General features: G+C 42.8%; 1 protein-coding gene across 1 annotated transcript in view; it reads left to right on the forward strand.

The window, feature by feature from the left end:
• Nucleotides 1-6,107: 6,107 nt before the first annotated feature.
• Nucleotides 6,108-20,815, forward strand: part of ACO1 (aconitase 1) — a 67,365-nt gene continuing 52,657 nt past the window's right edge. The window contains exon 1 of the mRNA XM_016138508.2: nt 6,108-6,238. The gene's annotated coding sequence lies outside the window, so the exon portion shown is untranslated. The remainder of the gene's footprint in view (nt 6,239-20,815) is intronic.

Genomic DNA, 20,815 nt, shown 5'->3' on the forward strand with positions numbered 1-20,815 from the left:
AAGACAAGGCTGGTGGAGCCAGGCAAAAGAGGCAAGGGCTTTAGGGGCAGCCCTCCTGGGACTCAGCGTCCTGTCCTCTCGCTCTGTCCCAGGCCCAGGCTCTGAGGTGGCTAGGATGCCCTCTCATCACAGAGCGCTGAACAATCATAACAATCCCAGGCCCCAGCTGGGCACACCACCCTTCCTCTTACTTCTGCTTCTGTAATAGTTAACAGCCAAAGAAACTGAAACACCCTATGAGCAGACTGCTTTAGAAGTCTGTTCAGAAATTGAGCCAGCTCACAGTTATATTTTCTTACTTAATCATAGAGTCCAGCCTTTAGTCACCCACCTTACAGATTTACACTACATTTAGTCATTATCGAATGTTGACAAGCTCTGCCCTCTCCCATTATTTATGCACCACAGATTTTCTTCTGATCAGTCACCTTTGTCTCTGCTTATGCAGATGAAGCCAAGCCAGGTCAGGGCTCACTTGTTTGTTTAGGTCAAGATGCTATAGCCACTGCGACGTTTATGGTCCCACAAGTGTAATAGCCAGGTCTGAAAGGTGCTTCGTGTGAAAGCCAGTGGAAGACTGGGGCCACAGCAATGCCTGGTTTTCCTTTGGCAGTTGGAAGGGATTTGGTTGAATGAGTGCATGTTTCTTGGTTCCAACTTTCTGAGCTACTGAAATGGGGGGCTTGTCACCCTCAGACCAACCGCTTTTCAACCCATCATAGCCACATTGAAAGTGAGCCTTTTGGCGTCCACCTCTACAATATCCTACAAATAGCTCACATTCCTCATCACCCTCCTCCCCACCCCCATTCTTTCAACCCCTGACCAGTGAGGAAAAGTGTCAATAAACTGTCCTGCATATTGAAAAAAAAAAAATTGTTTCTCCCCTCCTTGAAGTTCCCCAAGCATATGCAGCTTTTTCTTTAAAGCAGCTGAAGTTGGGGTATGGGGAAGGAAGGAGTCTGGAGGTATGGAGGGACAAGGCCATTCCATGCCAGGAAGAAGGCTTTGCAACAGCTTTTGGCTTCAAGCAGTTGCTGGCAACTTGGGCTCATCCAAACCAATACCTGGTTTGGGTCCATCTAAAGCTCTATCTCCTTATTGCTACTGTCACTTATTTAAGTTTTGGGGATCCCTTGACTCTGGAGGTGCCTCACTTTTGGTTGCCTCACTTTTGCTGCCCCATTGTCATATAACATCCCGTTTTCCTCCTGCTCTTAAAGACAGCGAGCATAACAAGACATCATTTAGGTAGATTGTTTCAATCCTGCCTCTTGCCACTTAGCTTCTAAATATTTATTAATGAATAGGACAGTGAGATACCCTTACTTTCACCCTTGCTCACCACTTGGGGGAGAGCAGCCACTGCTGGATTCTCAAGTCTCCTCATATTCACTAACACAGCCCACGGAGTCTTCCAAAAAGGGATGTCTCTGCCTGCATCCCATCTCGACACCCAAACTCTCAGGTTTTGAGATTTTACCCTACACAAGCTAATAATTTAGCCTGTTGTTGTTTCATAGATGTTGGCAGAAGACACAAGCTCCTTTGTTCAGAGATAAAGTACTTTATTACTCATATACAGCCAAGTAACATGAAAATAATGTTGTGTCAGTTCCCCCACGGGGACAACAGGTAGAGGCCCAGGTGGATGTTATTCATACAGTGAGTTTGCTTTGTAGCTGAGGGGAGATGAGCTTTGGGGAGTCCACTGCTTTTATAGTAACTGGAAGATAGGGCCCAGAATGAAGGACAAAGAGACTAAAGCGCGGAAAAGAATAAACAGAGCACAAGAAACATAGAGACTATAGTAAGACTTTAAAAAGAATGGGTAAACTAATATGCGAAAGCAGTCTCTTCGTAAACTGGAAATGGAAGCGAGTCCAATTAGTGACAAATGTTTGAATATTTTTAAACTCTCACTTGTCAATGTTACCAAATCATTTCCTGGAAAATAAAATATTAAATAAGTCAGTAATGGCAGCCTCTGAACACAGTACCGCCTCAAATTTCCAACACTGCCATCCCCCAAGATGAGGAGCATCTTTACCTGTGTGCGCACCTCTGTACTAGCATCAGGGAGAAGAAGCCATAAAAATAAATGAATAGGGAATTCTAGATGATATGGTGATAGACCAAAGTTCCCTTCTGGAACATTTAAGTTCCTCTTCTTTTCTGCAAAGAATAAATAAAATATAACCTCAAGGTATCCAATGATTTCACTTAAATAAAATCCTAGTGGGTTGTATAGAAGCTAAAAGCACAAGGTCTGGAGTTAGAGCAGCCTTCATTCAAATCCCAGCATTGCCACCTGCAAGTTACGTGACCTGAAGTAAGTTGTGTAATCACTCCAAATTTCAGTTTCCTCATCTGAGAAATGGCAACAATGTCACCAGCCTCAAGGGATTGTTGTGAAGATTCACTGGCACACTTAACACATTTGACTTTTATTATTAGCTATGTCAAGGAGAGTGGTGCTTAATTGAAAGCAAGTGGCCAAAGGATCCTGGTTCCCTGGGAAGGAACCTCAGGGTTCCGGCACTTTGGCAGGAAGAAAAAGCACAGACGTTAAGGATATAACAAGTGTTGAAGGGGGTGGCAGTTTGATATTTATGGAGAGCCAAGATGAGGCTAAGAACTGCCTTTGCTTATTATGAAACTTCCTCCGGTATAAGGAAGACATACGTTCAGTGATAAGTCCCTTCAAACAAGAATTTCAGAAAGGACTACCTTATACTTCATTCATTGCCAAACAGAGATCTTCCTTCTGTGTTTCGAGAACACTGAAAGCATGTAGGCCAACAGAGAGCAATAGAGTAGGGGGCAGGAAGAAACTGACAGTGAATCAGAGTCAACAAACTTGTATTGAGCACCTACTGTGTGCCACGCTCTGCATTAGGAGTGATGAACAAACTGACATGGTCCCACCCTCATGGAGCATATTTCTCCAAGTAGAAGCTCGCTGGTGCCGATCTGTGGACATGCTAAAACACAATCACCTGTAGTATTTAGATTTCTCAGACTCGGAGCACAATCCCAACCTGACCTAATGAATCAGCCATTCTGGTGATTCTAAGAAACACCCAGTTTGGGACCCACCACTGGTATTTCCGAAAGGGTAGTCAGACGCTCAAACTTGGTCTCTTTAAGAGTGCAGCATGGGAATGTGTGTTTTTGATGCACCAAAATGTTTGAGAAGCATTAATGCTAGACTGCCTTTCTCTTACACCGCTTCCTTTCTATTAAATAATATGTGTGAAGGTACATTATGAATTGCAAAGCTGTAGAGGAGAGATTGTTCCAGGACGTGACTGGGACTGAGACCCTTGTGCTGGACCTGAGCCAGAACGGAGCTTGCCAACCAAAAACCCCCTTGGAGACTGTGTGTTTGTAAATGATGTTAATCCTAACATAAACCAGCACCTTCCCCTATCTCCTACTATGTGCTGGCTCCAGAACAGGCTGTTATTCTGACCTGGTCAAGCACAGAAAGTAATTTCCCATACCTGGTAGCATTCACATACTAGTACCTCCGACTATCCCTGCCACCTCTTTCGCCCTGTGTAATTCTCTGGTGTCTGTCTTGCAGCCACTCAAGGTGCACCTCCTGTGTAAATTTCCCTTAATAAACTCTGTTTGTTGCCAGACTGGAGCAACCAGCCTCTTTCTTCAGTCTTTCCCCACTCTCCGCTCACAAAGGTAGATTTTCAGTCTCAGGGCCTTTCCCTGGGTCTACATGTAGTAACAAAAGCATAATACAAAGTTAGTTGGGTCTAGTCTTTGGGACTTTTCTATAGACTGAGAAAGTTCGGTTTATACTAGTAACCGAAATCAGTTGCAGTATAATGAGGTATTTCTAAGAGCTTAACAGACCTCTGACTGAATCCTCATGGTTCTGACAGTAGCAGAACCTTCTGGTGGGAAGGCTGCTGGAACAGTGCTGTTACCTCAACAGAAGACCTTTCTGCCACTGGAAGCAGATCTGCAAGGCATGTGCAGTTACCTCACCTGGATGGCTTCCTCTCAGAAGATCCATAAAGAATATTCACTCCTTTGGCCCACTTGCAGAATCTTCTGTGTTATGACAGAAATATTCCCCAGGCAGACCCTGTATGAGCATAGAGCATAGTAATACGACTCTGAACCCCTTAGGTGTTTAGCTTTCTCAACACACCAGGAGATCCAAATTTAAGATGTGGTATACAGGATGAGGAAGAAATCACATTTGTAGGAGGAGACAGACAGATGGTTAGAGAAGATACCGAATTCCCATTTTAGATGTTAAGAATGGCAGGTGCCTTGGGGATATCCAGATGGTGATGTCCCACAAATGGCTGAAAATAAAGAGCATAAAGATCTAAGGAGAGTTAAGATCGATGGGAAAGAGGTAAAGGGTTTCAGCTAGAGGTGGCAGGGAGTTTGCATAGAGAGAAAATAAACTAAGCAAACTCAGTGTATGAAGCCACATGTAAAGTGAGAGAAGAAAGTGCAGTGAGAGAGCCTAGCCTAAGGGAGAGGGATGGGGAGAGAAGAGGTGAGTCATGAGAGCAGAGGGCTCTAGAGTCAAAGGGAGGTGAAAATTTCAAAGACCAGTGTCAAATACCACAGAACAGTCAGCGAGGACAAGCACAGAAGAGAAGCCACTGGATTTAGTAGACACGCGTGTCACTGGTGATATTCCCAAGAGCAATGGAGCAGAGTGATGTGGGAACTACTTCCTTCATGTATTTGGCCCGAGTGATTACTAATAAATCTCAGTTCTCTTTGTAGTTCTTATTTAACTATTTTCTGTCAAGGATTATCAGTTATCATATTATATGTCTGCTATCACTGAACATTAAGACATTTTGCTTTCTGAAGGCCTGCCTCAGTAAGAATCAAAATTTAGCTAGATTCCTCCCAGCCTTCCACCCATCTCCCTAACTTCCAAGGGGATGTTAATATTATTTTTCAGGATTTGTCGTGCCCCTCTGGCATATGGTGGACACTCCAGAAAAGTTTGTTCGATGAATGTGAATGGAAGGAATTTAGAGACTGGGGAAGGAGGTCTTCTCCCATGTCGGAAATATTGAAAATATCCCCTCATTCGAAATTAAATAGAACTCTTTTATATTTAAAAATTAAGTACAATAGGGGATAGGTGTACTCTACAGTGTAGCATGATGAAAAAAAAGTGTCATGACAGACCTGAGGGCTGAATCCCAGCTATGAGACATTTCATATTTGGAAGTGGGGTGATATTCCTTACTTCACAGGGCAGTTGGAAGAGTTGGATTAAATAACGTAAAGATCCAATCACAGGGCCCTTCACAGAGTGGGAGCATGCTAACTGGTAGCAGTAGGTATCATTATTAGCTTTTAGTTATTTATCTTAACAGCTGTTTATTCAGTTATTGGTGAAGGAAAATTACAGTAACTTTTCATATAATTTGGGCAGAAAAACCTCATTACCTTTCATCTAGAAAAATCTAATCACTTCTTTGGACTCAACATTTGCCTGAGAAGACGCAACTGCAACCAACCTACCAAAAAAGCAGGTTCTGTGAAGAAGGCCCATTCATCAGTAACTCTCACTCATTTCTCTGACTTCCGACTGACTGGTGAACAGCCTGCATTACAAAGTGTTTTTCAAAATTACACATAAAAACTTTAACTTCGTAACCACGGAACCGTTGGAGTCCTATCATGTGAGCGTGACCCGATGCCTACTTGGCACGCTCCGCGCAGAATGAAGGCGGGGGCGGGGTGCGTGGCGAGAGAGCCCGGCGGCGGGGAGGAGCAAGGCGATCACAAGTACCCGAGCGGCCAAGTGATGAAACCGTACGGTTGCGTTGCGGCCAAATCATTGTTGGAAGCTGTATTTCTTCCTTCCCTTTCGGCTCACTTCCCAGAGCAAGCGGGCCAGTCGCACTCCATGTCCCAAAGTGAGCGAAAGTCACCCCCGTGACACGCAGGCGTGGATCCGGGGCCACCCCTCCCTCCCACGGAGGGCGAAGTCCCCAGCCGGGTGGGGACCGGGGAGCCGGGACAGACTCCGCCCCGCCCCTCGGGTCATAGTCCCGGCGGATCTGGGTCCGGCGCCCCCGCCCCGCCCCTGCTCCGCCCATCGGCGGGTGGCGGAGGGGTGGAGCGGGCGGAGCGCGAAGGAGGCGGCGGCGGCTGGCCCCGCGCCGCGCACGGGAGCGCGCCCCGCAGCTCGGCGTCCGCCTGCGCACCCGGCCCCGCCGTGCAGCCCGCGGTGAGTACCCACCAGGCCGGCCGCACGCCCCGGGGGAGTCGGCGCGAGCCCCCTCCGCGGCGCGCGGGGCGCGTTCCCCTCGCGGGACGGAGGCTTGCAGAGCCGCCCGGGGCGGGGGGACAGTCCCGGGGAGGCCCGCGGGGAGACTCGGGGACTAGTTTCTGGGAACTGGACTCTCCACCGTGTCCCCAGCCCGTGCCGCGCGGGGAACAGGGGCGGGGGACTGGAAATGACTTCCCTCGTCCCTCTCTGACGTGGCCGTGCCTGCAGCCCGCAGACTCCTCGCCGGTGTTGCGCGGGCCTCGCTGGACAGCCCTCGCCGAGGCCAGGCAGGCCGGCCGAGCTGTGGAGTCCCAACTCGGAGAAGGGTGTGCGGGCCTCAGCGGGTAGGCCTCGCCGAGCCCAGGCTGGCCGGATAGGGAAATCCTTACTGAGGTGCCGGTAGATGGGGGACCCACACCAAGTGGTAAGGGGAAAGTAAGGCGATTGGGAAAAGATACCTCGGTGGAAGGTGGAACGGTTGGGCACAGAGCCCATCCTAATTCAGGAAAACTAGGAAGAAGCACGGACTGGCTTTCCTAATCCAGCCAACACATCAGAATGGCACATTTTCCTTCTTGCAATATACAGAACCCTCCTGGGGGTAGGAGGACTGGGAGCACAGCCTCTAGGACAGCAGTTCTCAACCTTTTGGTAGGGGGGGCTCAAAAACCCCTTTACACTCTGAAAAATTAGTATGCTAAGGAGCTTTATGTGGGTTATATCTTTCGATATTTACCCTATATAACTGAGAAAGTTTTACTATATTTAATAATGCATTTAAAAATAATAGTGGACCTATTAAATGTTAATATATTTTTAGGAAAAACCATATTTTCAAAAACAATGTTACTGACTAGAGCGGCATTGTTTCATATTTTTCAAAGCTCTTTAATATCAGGTTTCATAGTAGGCAGCTGGATGCTTAGATCTGCTTCAGTCTGTTGCGATATCACATGTCATGTAGCTTGGGAAAACCCCACTGTATACTCCCAAAAATTTAAGAGTGAAAAAGGCAAAGAGCGTCTTGGTATTATTATGAGAGTGGTTTCAACCTTGAGGATCCCCAGAGTCCCCCACAGGGCACCCCACTTTGAGAACCAGTGTTGTAGGAAATGCTTCTGAGGCTTAAATTATTCTGCTGCTTGTTTATAATCTTTCCTCTGAATGGAAACACACACCATCCCATGTCATGGACAGTGTTGACCTCTTCTATTTGGCACCAACCTTGACTTCACTTTGGAAACCAAGTACTAGGTCCCCACATAAGTGATGGTCCCCACATAAGCCTTGCTGGCCTTCCGAAAACTTGGCAAGGCTCACAGGTGGCTTGGTTGTTTCAATGCCTGCGGAGCTGACCAGTCAGTCCACGCATTCAGATTGCAGCAGTGATATGGCAGACAGAACCTACGGGTTCAAGAGGAGCTCACAGGGAGCCTGTGCCAAGTGTATAGGGGTTTGTATGAGAGTTACCAAGTGGTCAAGAAGTTACTTCCAAAAGAACAGGGACACATGCTTTTGCCTTCTTTTCTTCCATGTTTGTTTTTGTTTGTACTTGTGTACTCTTGAGTTCTTTGGAATCTGATTCCCCAGTCTTGGCGCTCTTGTGTTTTCCACTTTCGGAGATGTGTCACTGTGAGTGGCCCTTCCTGAGCCCTTTCTAGAAAGCAGCGTCCTGCATCCTGGTATGTGGTGTATAGGATCCCTCACCAGATTATTTCCTTTACTTCATGTTCTGTCAGCACAAGTTCCCAATTGAAATTATATACATGTTTACATCAAAGGAAAATAATCCTCTAAGTCTATCTTCCCTTTTACTCCTCCATCCACAGAGCCTCTGGTACTCTGATGAAGCAACTCATACTTTTAAAAAATGTTGCAAGCCCAGGGGCATGTTGCATCTCTTGTTATACTGTGCACAGATGGGAGAATGCAATGAGATCTAGCCTCTGGGCATCTGCTCTGTTCTTTGTATAAAGATATCTGTTGACCACCGACTTGCCAAGTGCTCAGTACTGCACTGGGCACTGGGGAAGTAGCAGGCACAAACAGATGTGGACCCTGTCTTTCTGGAGCTTACAGTCTGGCACTTAGGTAACTGCCATTAATTGAGACTGTGCACTGTCAGTGTTCACATGAAACATGGTCCTATGCAGAGAACAGTATCCCTTCCAGATGTGTGCTTCAGAGCGTGAGCAAGTGCTGAGGAAGCCAGCATCCCAAACTATGAAGGTAGTAATAAAACCAACATGTATCACCATGTGCCTGGCAATGAACGTCCCTTCCCTCCCTTCCTCCTTTCTTCCTTTTATGGAGGAGGTCACATTCCCTGTGAGGCAGCCAGACTCTGTACAGGAAAATGAACTCCAGCTTAGTTCCAGTCATGTCACAAGGCCAGTCTTGGGCAAGACACTTTCTCTCTCTGGGCCTCAATCTCTTCGTCTTTGAAATGAGGGTTTGTGCCATTGATGTCCCAGTGTGGGACATTGCAGATGTCCCAAGGAACCAGTTGTTTGTTGGAGCTGGTTTGCACTAGCATCTATATGCATTTCTTCCCAGTTCCATGTTCAGTGGCATCACACTTTTTAGCTTGAAGTAAGCTATTATGAGGGTATATATACACCATTGAAATCTGCAAATTCTATAAGCAGCCCTACCCCCACCTCTCAAGCAAGTTGTTAAAGGTTTACCGTCACACCATTGCTATTGTCAGAGCCAGGGTGATTTTTCTTTGTATTTTAATAGAAAACAAACTCTTCAGCCAGGACAAAAACACTGAATGTGGGGTGTGTAAATCAAGTTCTCCAAAACTTACGATAGGGAAAAAGCAACTCGTTTTCACTGTATTCTAGAATATGGGTCAGCAAACTTTTCTGTAAAGGGGCAGATAGTCTTAGTCTTTGGAGCTGTACAGTCTCTGTTGCAACTACCCAGCTCTACTGTAGTAGTGTCAAAGCAGCTCTGGCAATAATGTAATGAATGGGCACAACTGGATTCCAGTAAAACTGTATTTACGAAAACAGATGCCAGGCCACAGTGTGCAGACCCCTGTCCTACAATGTCAGAACATAAGACATGATTCAAGGAGGTAGTTTCATGGAAAAGGAAATCATTGAGGACTTTATGCATGAATACCAAGGATTTGATACTCCAAGAGATATAGCTGGAGTGGCAACTGCAAAGGATTTGGAATCAATTGAAGAAGAATCCATAGTAGGTTGTTTAAAGGAAGGCCAGCTGTGTTCAAGTTTCAAGGACACAACTGTGGGGGGAGGGAGGATGACTTTATTCTCAACTGCTTCTCTAGAGCCATCTCAGATGTGCTGGGATGGAGGGACCTGCAGTCTAACCCAGTGTGAATCTTGGGTGTTCTTATGCAAAAATTAGTCGTGTCTCTAATATCTATTCTGATTCCAGGGGCAGAGACAAATAAAATATTAGAAAAACAAGGAAATCCTCATGTGTATATACATATATCATACACTGTATATGTATATGGGTATTTGTATATCTATTTTTATGTATACTTAAGTTGTGTGGGTGAGTGATTACATATTCCATGTATTTAAAATAGCCTTATAAATGTCTGGAAGACAAACATACCAAACTACTAATGGTAGCCAGTTCTGGGCAGTGGAATGGGGTGGAAAGAAGGGAATTTTTGCTTGTTATTTTTTGTAATATTATTCGTCTACCCTGAAATGCCTACCCTGCAACATTCAGGTATTGCTTTTACAACCTAAAAACAACAGAAAACGAAAATCCCAATAACCTATACTTTTAAAAGGAAGTTATTTCTCTAGTAAGAATGTTACTACCGCCTCTGTCCCATAAAACAAATTACCTTAATTTTCACATCGCAGTTCCGAACAAGTGTATATGATACTAGTGTATATGAACTCCAAATAATATGTAGAGAGAGAGAGCCCTCAGGTCAAAACATCTCGTTAAACAACTGTTTGACTTAAGCGCCATCCAGGTTTAGAAGTACCAGATCATAGCGTTCTTTAATAAACTGTGATGCATCCCTTAAACAGCTGTTGTAAAATGCTGTTTCACAAGCTCTTCTGAAGAACAGGTTTGAAGTTTACAAACATGTTACCAAGACTCTTCTCCTGCGATCATATTTTTTATGAGAGAAAAGGCATGTGCATGTATGTATGGGTGTGCCCATGCATGGACAGAGGCAAAGGATCTGCCAGATGCTGAGTCCTTTTCTCTCTGTGCTGGGGTACACTTGCTTTTTAAATTTTCTTCATTTTGTTTATCAATATTTTCTAGCAAGTAATAAACAAGTATTAAACTTGATCTGACCAAAAATACTCCCTACAGTTACTTGTCCACATCGTGCATTGAGAACAATGCAGTCACATTCATTTTTCTTAGACTTCCCGCCCACTTGCCAAGCAGCAGACCCCTGCTACTCCCTCTCTCCCAGTGGGAAGCAGATGTGCAAGTGCACAGCAAGAGTAAGGGTGCACGTGTGGTCCGTTTGTGTCTGTCCACTTTTTTGCAGAGCAGGCTCCAACCTCAGCCCACCCTCTCCCTGCAGTTGACTCAGGGCTTAGGAAGTTCTTCCTAAGATAAGCACCATCACCTGAGAAGCCATCAGCCGACCATCTCCCTAGATCAACTGGCCTTAATTTCTTTTTTAGCTATTATAAATGGAACATTTTAGACATACAAGGAAATGAAGAGTAGAAACCCCCAGCTTCGACAGCTAGGAACACTAACATTTAGCTGGTCTTGTTTCATCTATACCTTTCCTCAAACTCTCTTCTTTTTCTCTCTGCCAGTAGTTGGCATCTTCACTTTTAACTATATAAATTAAAAAAAAAAAAAAAACAAAAAGATCTCTTGTCCTGTCTTTTTAGTAACAGGCATGTACTGACTGCTGTAGCAAAATCTTTAAACTCTTCTGCCCGAATGCCAGCCCAGCTGAACCACCAGTGGACCTCGAACATTTGCTGTGTGGTCCTGCTTCTCTGCTGCTGCACTTTCTTGTCTCCCTGCCTAATAAGTTGGTCTTTCCTCTCTTTCTCCCAGTTCTCCTCTGTAAAGCCTATCTCAATCCCCCTGGCTATAGCTTTCTTTTTTCTGTGACCAATATGATTGTTATCATGCTATAGTGAATGATTTGCATGCTCATTTTAGTCTCCTGGTTAAATTGTACTCTGTATAAAGCAAAGGAGTGTTTTCTTTATCTCTTATATTATTTAGCAATGCTTAATGCAAAGGGGATACTTGAAAAATAGATGCTAAATTAAGCTCATTGGAGTAAAACTTTTATTATAGAAGAAATGCATCACATTAAAAGAAAAAGTTACAGATACGCCTTTTTGGTGACCAAGAATATTTTATCTCACCTGAGAGGATTTGAAAAGATTTTAAAGAATTGTAATGAAAAGACTCTTCAATTTGAGCCAACTTTTTTTTTTTGAGGAAAATATTTTTCTTTATGGTCATTTTTTTAAATTATATATCTGGAGCCTTTAGGTCTTCTCTGATTTTAGAATGCTTTTCCTCCAGTAGAGTGACTTTGGCTGTATTTTAGAATATCCATTGTGTTTAAATCATCAGTAAAAGAAATAGGCTATATTCAGGACCCATGTGCCCCACAAAGTAAGTTGATATCAATCTCCTGAGTAATGGTCTAGGTACCAGGTCTAGAGTTCCCAGTGTACACTGTGCTTTCATCTTTGACCTTGTTTAGTTATCACAACAGCCACTGTGAGCGGGGCAAAGCAGTGTTACCTTAAATCTGCAAAGAACCAAAATGAGGTTTCGGGAGATAAAGTGAATCCTGTCTGCAGCAGAAGATGGCAGAGTCTAATTTTAAGTGTAGATTGGAAACCAAAGGACTTTTCGATTAGATGTTATGAACATGCAAAGACAGGAAACTATCTTTCTAAGCATTATATGCCTATGGGAGACTGACCAGATTTTTGAGGTATGTATATATACCTTAATGCCATGGAACTACTAAAGTGACATCACATTCTCTGAAACCATCGTTTCCAAGATTCCTCACGTTCTGCTTTAGTCTTTATTGTAAAAGTTAATCCATCTTCTAATGAATTAGCAAGGCTGCTGTGCATGAGTGCTAGTGTGGTTCTTAGTCTCTTTTCCTGACCTAGGGAGAACTCTGGGCAAGCCCATCTTTGGATGGCATGCTAGCCTGGGCTGTTGCTCAGACATTGATGGAGAACTTAATTATTCCTTATCCTCATCATTCTTTTATGACCATTATTGTAAAATTACAAAGCATAGTACATGTTATGGCATAGTTCATGAAGAAAGTATGTCAATCTAAGAAAGTGTCTTACATGATCTCCAGGTTTGAATTTTTGATTGCGAAGAGAAGAGGTGAATCAGTCATTGCTGACAGTCTGTTAAATGCAAGAGCTATGCTAGGGCAGACATACCAAAGTACAATTCTGTAATAGTGGTGGGATCAAGACTAGCCTCAGGATTGGTTTCAAGGATAGTATGTTTCATAAAACCCTTATTTGCTCAAATAAAGAATCAGTTGCATTTTTAGCATTGGCGGTGTCTATAATATTGACACCAACCCATCCTTTAAAAGTTATCATAGAACTTTTGCCAAAATCAAGAAAATAGAGGAAATAGAGGCCGACTAGCTAATCCTCACTTATGCACCTTAGAGTGTAAAGATTGTTTTAAAGTGAGATTTAATTTTTAAAAATCCATTTGGTTAATTTGGGTCTTTGTATAAAAAATGGCTATAAAATGCTGTCATTTATGCTGCCTGTAGGGAGGCAGAATGGAGCAAGAGAGTCAGCCCTGGCATCAGGAGGCCTGGGTGTGACTCCCAGCTTGGTTATATAATAGCCATGAGACTTTGACAAGTTACTTAATCCCCCTGATCCTCAGTCTTCCCACCTGTAAAATGAGGTGGTAATTCCTTTTTCATAGAGTTGCTAAGGGACTTACACAATGTGGGTAAGGTGCCTAGCAACCCACAAGCACTCAGCACCAGGCTGCTGTGCTTAGAGAATGATGTAGCACCCGTGGCATAATGCCTGATAATTGCTGCTGTTCTTCCAAACTTCTGTCCCGGCCAAGGCCTCCTGAGATCCAGGCCTATGTATGCAGCTGCCAGCTGAACATCGTCATACCAAATTCACCATATCTAAAACCAACATCCTGGTTCCCATCTCAGTCATTGGCTCTGCCAGGAATGTAGGAGCTGTCCTCGTCCTCTCTTGCATACTCACTCTTGGTCCATTCTGCTTTTTTAAACTCTCCCTGGGATCTGTTGCCTCTGCCCTCTTTTTCTGACTTGGCCGTGATAGCACTTTACCTGCCTCCTTGACACCAGTGTTCCCCTGAGTCAGCCCCCATCACTACCAGACTGAACCCTGAAAATCAAGTCAGGTCTTGAAGATTCCAGCTTAGAATTCTTTAATGGTGCCTCATCATTAGAGTAAATTTGAAACTTTCTGTAAAGTTCCTCGTGATCTGGCCCTGCCCTTCCCTTTTCCCCTCCTCTTAGCCCTGGCCATGCACCCTGTTTTTCATCCACATGGAAGTGCCTTATGACTCCCACAGGGGCACCCCTCTGTGCCTTTACATGTGCAGTTTTTCTACACATAATGTTCTTTCCCTGACTCCTTCCTTCTGTGTCATTATGGAAGGCTCTTGCCGGTGTTGCCTATACCTGGAAGCCTTCCTGACCCCCTCACATGCCAGATCAGGGGCTCTCCCTAGAGAATTCTGTAGCATGGACTGCATGATATTGTCATTACCCCCTGGCCAGTCTGGGTGTGACTGAAGAGCCAGGGAACTTTTATTCCTTTATCTCGATAGTCTATAAATGTCAAAGGTATATGTGAATCAACATCAGTCGCTTCTCTTAGATAATCCAGAGAGACCCAGGTTACCAGAAGTGTCATATACTGATGTTGCTCTGTTACTTGTTACATCTTTGACAAGTAATGAAATGGCTGTCATGTATAGATATCATGCCAGTGTGCGGGCCACTGAGATCAGACTAGAGCATAGTTGCATGAGAGCTGGGCTTTAGAGTCTGATGGACGTGGGTTCGAGTTCCTGTACTCCCTGTCAACATACCTGCAGTCTAGCTTCAGCTTTCCAGCTCCTAACCACACGGGTATACTGCTATGGGGAAGGAATGTACTGGTCGAAAAAATGGGTGTCGGGTCCTCCTGGAAGTTCCCTTTCTTCTGGAAAATCAGTAAGTATATGGGTTTATGCCTCAAACTTCTGGGAACTTTACTATCAAGGCATCATTCTTGAGTCCAAGCAGTTCTAACTTGAGTGGGGTAGATGACCTCAGAATTCGTAGAGATAAAAGCTGCCCTGTGAGACCCTGGCAGGCTGACACTCAACTTTTGTGGTGACTTTCTTTCTACTTCCTAAAATTTGAGTTAGAAAAGTTCATGGCCAAAAATCTGCAAAATGAGTTTAGGAGCTTGAGGAAATCATGCAGCTTTCTTAAAGAATGGGTATCAGTTAGGCCCGCCCTGTAATGCTCTAACAGACTTCAGCTGCCCTCTCCGCCTCTACTCCTGCTCTCAAGGCTTAGATGCAGTAGCACTTGGTCGAGGTCTCTGCAGGTGTCATTTTTGAAAACTCGCTGGCGACGGGGGCTGTTGCCGGCTAGGGGACCCACATTCTAAGAAGGGGCTGAAGACTGACCTCCATGAGGAAAGGAGGAGATCAGGAACAGAGTTCGGGCTGGGTCAGGACGCCTGCTTCTGAGCAGCCCTGCCCTGCTTCTTCCTTCACTTCCTGGCCAAATGTTTCATGACCCCATGATGACTTTTTTTTTTTCTCTCAGTGCATCTCTGCAATTATAAATTCTCAAGTTCACCATGACTTTTATGAAACTCTGGTTATATTAGCCCACAGTGATAACAAAAAATAAAAATGACTATTTCTGTTGTTTTGAGTTTTGCTTATGCAATTACTATAAAATGAGAGCTTAAGCAGGGGTCCCCTGTTAGGAACCAGGCCGCACAGCAGGGGGTGAGAGGTAGGACAGCAAGCGAAGCTTCTCTATTTGCAGGCGCTCCCCAGCACTAGCATCACTGCCTCAGCTCACCTCAGATCATCAGACATTAGATTCTCATAGGTGCCAAAAAAAGTTGAGGATCACTGAAGGATGTGTTGGGTAAGCCTTTCACCTTTTAGTAATTACATATGATATTGAGCCTAGAACTGGGGAGCCTTAAAGAGTCTGAGGTTTTACTTTCTTGCCAGAAAGTAAAGAGCAGGGGCTGCTCACTAAGCCAGTTCAGTGGCTATGGCCCTGGTCCCCCAAATGTTGACCCTTGCCTTTGGAAGTGGCTATGCACATTTGCCGAGTGAGTCATGGTCATTTTTATGGTACATCCTGGAAATTTCCAGTGTTACTTAATAATGAAATTCAGGGAAACAGAAGAATTAGATTTAAGGAAGTAGCCACTTTTTAAGTGCAATGTTTATATTATGAGTTAGTTTCTTATAAAACATTAAAATACTCTGTCGTATGCCTTTAGTCACAGTTCTTAAAGTGGCCTACTCTGCTGCTTCCCTTTTCTGCATTCATTCTGCTCTGACCTCCATACCTTCCTCAGACCCCCCTCAGAGCCTTTGTGCATGATCTTAACCCTCCTCCAGACCACACATAGCTCATTCCCTCACTTCTTTTAAGGCTGTGCTTGTCACTCCAAATCGGGGAGGGCTTCTTTGCTCTCCTGACACACCTCAAGGCACCAACGCTGCCTGTTGCTCTCGTCCTGCTTTATCCACAGATCTGGTCACCTTCAACATTCTGTTTTGTATATTTGTTTGTTTGTTTAGTCCATCTCCCTTCACTAAAATGGAAACACTGTGAGGGCAGGGACTTTGTCAGTTTTGTTCCCGGATATGTCCCCAATGCCTAAAAGAGTTCCTGGCAAATTTTAGATGATTAATATAAATATATGTTGAATAAATGAATGAATAAATCAGAATTTTTTCCTTCAGAAGAGATTTTTAGATCATTGAATAACCTTATATTACAGATTAGGAAACTGAGGCACAAATAGGTTATCTGACTTATTCAAAATGAAACTGAGTCATTTAAAAACTGTTAACAATTCTTTTAAAAATCTAGGAATATATGTGGAGCATCCTGGACAGTTGCCTAGGGTAAGAGAATAAGTGAAAATAGACTAACTTAAAAATTTAGCAGAAAGAGACAAGTTATTGTGTGATCTCAAAGCTTTCTGATAGAAGGCAGAGTTTTATTCATTTTTATAGCATAAAGCTCACCTTGCATGTAAATAGCGCTTAAGAAAAATGTGTTGATGAATTTAGTTATATCATTATAAAGCCATTTCTTTCTTCAAAACCCTCCTGAGGCATTACTTTTTTAATTATTATTATTCTTTTTGTTACAAGTATCACATTTAAGAGCTTTCTGTTTGTTTGTTTATTTTTTAATTACTTTTTATGATCCTAAAAGGATCAAAGAGTTAACTGGTCTCTGGGAAAATTCAGAGATACTTAAATCACTCCAGTTTCCCAGATGCATCTGCATCAAATAAAGCAAAGAACTAAATTTCTAGCTCTCTACTATGTGAAAGAACCAAGTTGACAAGCCATGGTGGTTTGCTGGCCTTAATGGTTGTGACCTCGATCTTGGTTATGCTCACACAGGCATCCTTGGAATCTCACTTTGGTCAAAAAGTTCAGTGGAAGTAGAATGATGTTTAGGTGCGTGGAAGTCATTTTGGGAGTGGGACCAATTAATTTCTCTTTAAACAGAAAAAAATGAAGCATAGCTAATTTTCGTAGTGAACTGAAGTGAACTCTAGAGATGCAGTGGCATTTAACTTTGGAGTTGGAAGTCATGCAAATTCACGATGGGTATATTAAGGAAAGTGAGAAGAGGGGAAGAGAGGTGGGTAAAGCACATGAAGAAACCTCTTTCTGTTGTTTGCATCGATTTAAAAAATCCATTTTTGTGTATCTTTAGATATCCTAAATAAACAATTCAGAAAATTTGTTGACTATACTTGAGACCCTAGAGCAGTGATTCTCAAACTGTACAAGCTCTAGAAGCTGATATGCACCCTCCCACCCCCCAAAAGGCTCTATCCTTCCCACTCCATTACTGACAGTATTTCTGCTGCTTCCTACAAGTGAAAGGAAATCCTGTGGTTGGTTGTAGGGCCCACTCAGATCCATTCCTCTTTCTGTCATAAGACAACCAAAGAGGATTCAATTCTTAACAGCAGAAGCAGCTAAATCTTGGATTTATATACTCAAAGCTCAGAAAGAGACCTGAAGAGGTGGATCTTATTTTATCTGATCACTGGCATTAAACTAAAGTCAAGTGACTATTCCAAACATCTCTACAGATCTGGCTGTGCCAAATAAACATGATTGTGTGGCATTCACTGTCAGCTGGGTATAGGATCTGAGCTGGTCTAGCAAGAGTGATGCTTTAGCTGTGTACTAAATGCTGTACTCAAGCTCCCTCATAAACCTGTTTGCAGGCTTGCTGCCTGGGCTTGGAATCAGTCTGGGTTACAAATAGCAAAGCTGATCCAGATGTGGATTTTTGCCCATGATTTAAGCTAATCGATTACTTACCTTGCTAAATCCAACGAAGGTTCTCCATGAACCCAAATGGGGTGAAATTGTACATCAGATTTTAGTGCTGCCTAAAGATTTTAGGACTCCCTTCATGTAAAGGGGAATCTTGTAGACAGTCCTCGCCTCTCCAGGGTTAAAGTCTCATCCGCCTTAATAGCTCAGTCAAGTCCCCTCAGAGATGAGAACATTTGGTCACCAGAGGCCGTATTAGTGTCACTTCATTTGGCCCGTCTGGCAGACAGGCAGTTTACAAAAGAAGAAATTCAGATTTCCAACAGACAGACAGATGGAAAATACTCCATCTCGCTACCAATTAAAGAATAACCAAGATTAGCTTTTTAACCTCCTGATGTAGCAAAAAGTTAAAACAAAATGATGTTGCCTGGTTTAGACAACTCCATTCACTGCTTCAGAGAAGAGTCATAAAACTGGTATGGCCTTTCCCAGGCAACCTGGCGATGTGTAACAAAATGGAAATGGGCAAATCCTTCCACCCAGCTGTCCTACTTCTAGGAATTGAAAGCTAGGAATCTATTTTAGGAAACTGGATTAAGGATCTACTTAAAGAAATGTGTACAAAGGTTATAGAATTGTTTGAATATTAATATTTGGAAACTACCTAAGTACAAATGGTCCCCAATTTACGATGTTTTGACTTACAATTTTTTTGACCTTATTGTGGTTCACGTGGTGATACACGTTCAGTAGAAACCCTACTTTGGATTTTTAATTTTGATATCTTCCCAGGCTAGTGATACGCGTTATGATAACTTTCTCATGATGCTGGGCAGCAGCAGTGAGGTGTTTTTTCCCAACTGTAGGCTAATGTAAGTGTTCTGAGCCTGTTTAAGGTAGGCTGGACTCAGCTTTGGTATTCAGTAGGTTAGGTGTATTAAATGCATTTTTGATTTTTCGATATTTTCAACTCATGATGGGTTTATTGGGATGTTACCCCATAGCAAGTTGAGGAATATGGGTATTTTAGTAAGGTTTAAAATAAATTATTAATACCAGAGTGATAGATTTTTATAGTGTAGTTAAAAGTGATATGAAATATCATATGATTGCCCTGTAAAGAAGTTTGTGGTCAATTTCTGAGTGAAAAAGCAATTTATAGAACTTCTCTTTTTCAAGAAATCCAAATACACTTAAAAACCCTGTTAAATGAAACTCCAAACCGTAATATTGCAGATTACTTTTATTTTCTTCTTTTTGTTCACCTGCATTTTCTAATGTTTCTACAATGAGCATCTATTTCTTAGTGTAATATTTTTACCACCTGAGAAAATGTGGTTTAGCAACAAAGTTGATATCCTGCTAAGATTGCAGGAGGAGAAAAGGGGGTGGGGGTGGGGATAAGAAGGAGGGGTCCAACTTGGATTGATATATTTGACTTTTATGAGTATAGAGCTGTCCATCTAAAATTAAATATGAACTATTCGTGGAGTTTCTTCAGAACCATTTTACTGCTTTGGTAGGTAATGAAGGACATATTTGGGGGAGCAAGGTGGGTTTATCTAAAGTCACAGGTTTACTTTTAAATAAATCCTCATCAGGCATTGTAAAAGAAAGAACTGCATATTGTAGTTCCAGAAACTTTGTGAACTGTTCTAGCTTCCTTTCAAAAAAAAAAAAAAAAACATTGCCAAAGATGTCAAGTTCTCATTTTATAGAAACACTGCCTTCTTATGTGAAATATCCTCTAAAGATATATATGTAAAAATTTTAAATGGCCGCTTCAGCTTTTAAAAAAGTAAGTAATGAATGAATTCATGCTTATGGAAAATAGAAATGGATTATATTCAGAGGTATAGAACATAAAAAATTAAAGCCCTCCCCCGCCACACCACTTTGTACAATGTATTCTTCTATTTGGGAATAATCAATGTTAACATTATCTATATCTTTCTTTTTTGTGTGCATTTTCATATGCAATGGTATGTGTGTATATGAATGCATATGTACTAGTAATCTTGAAGGTTTTTAACTTAGTTTCTAGTATATGTGTATTATGCAACTTGTTTTATTTCACTTATTAGCTCTTTAATGTGAATCTCTGCTTACATTTCTTCTGTCGAATATGAGTAAGGGATTGTATGTTTAATATTCACATCGATAATTGCTCTTACTTCCCTGCCTCTCTTGGAATAAACTGGTCACCCAGGGCAGATTGTCAAAACTTAACCATAAGTTGTTTTTCCAAAGTTTAGCTATCATTCAGTTCTCTGGCAATTTGAAACACATAGAAGGTTCAGTAAATAATAATAGAACTAACTCACAAAATTGCCAGAAGGTTTTAATATGGCTAAGCAATGCTTTTTTCAACATTACTTATGAAGGATTTTTAAGTATTTTTTTTTCCTTGCTGGAAATTTGTATTTCACTGGGGTAGGGGTAATCAACTATATTTCCTTCTACATTCCTGTGACCCCAGGCAGTGACTTTTCTCAGGGCCTCTCATCAGTCATGCTACATCATCTCCAGGGTTCTTTATGGAAGGCTCAACATTCTCTGATTCCCTCTCATTGCCTCCTTATCATCTAAGGTCAACATGTCCCTAGGGCGAGGTGGTGAGTTAATGCTGTGCTGCTTATGCACAAATGAAGGTACCGCTATAAGTCACTTGCAGGTGTCCTAAATTGAGGCCAAAACCTCAGTTGGCAGTTAGGCTGTCTATGGTTGGGGAGGAACCCTAGCTCTGAACTCTCTCCACCATCTAAGATCTGCCTGCCTATGCCTCCTATTTAGTATTTTTAGTTATTTGATTTAAAAATCTGGTGGTCGATACTATTCCCCACCCCCACTCTTCTATGCACAAAATGTACCTGTGAAGATCATGACATTGTACAAGTCACTCAGCCAGTATTTCAGGAAGGGTTAGCTTTGAAAGACACTGTTTCTCTAAATAACTGCCTTAACTTTCAAAAT

This window comes from Rousettus aegyptiacus, unplaced genomic scaffold (genome assembly GCF_014176215.1).
Source record: "Rousettus aegyptiacus isolate mRouAeg1 unplaced genomic scaffold, mRouAeg1.p scaffold_m13_p_3, whole genome shotgun sequence".
NCBI classification, from domain to species: domain Eukaryota; kingdom Metazoa; phylum Chordata; class Mammalia; order Chiroptera; family Pteropodidae; genus Rousettus; species Rousettus aegyptiacus.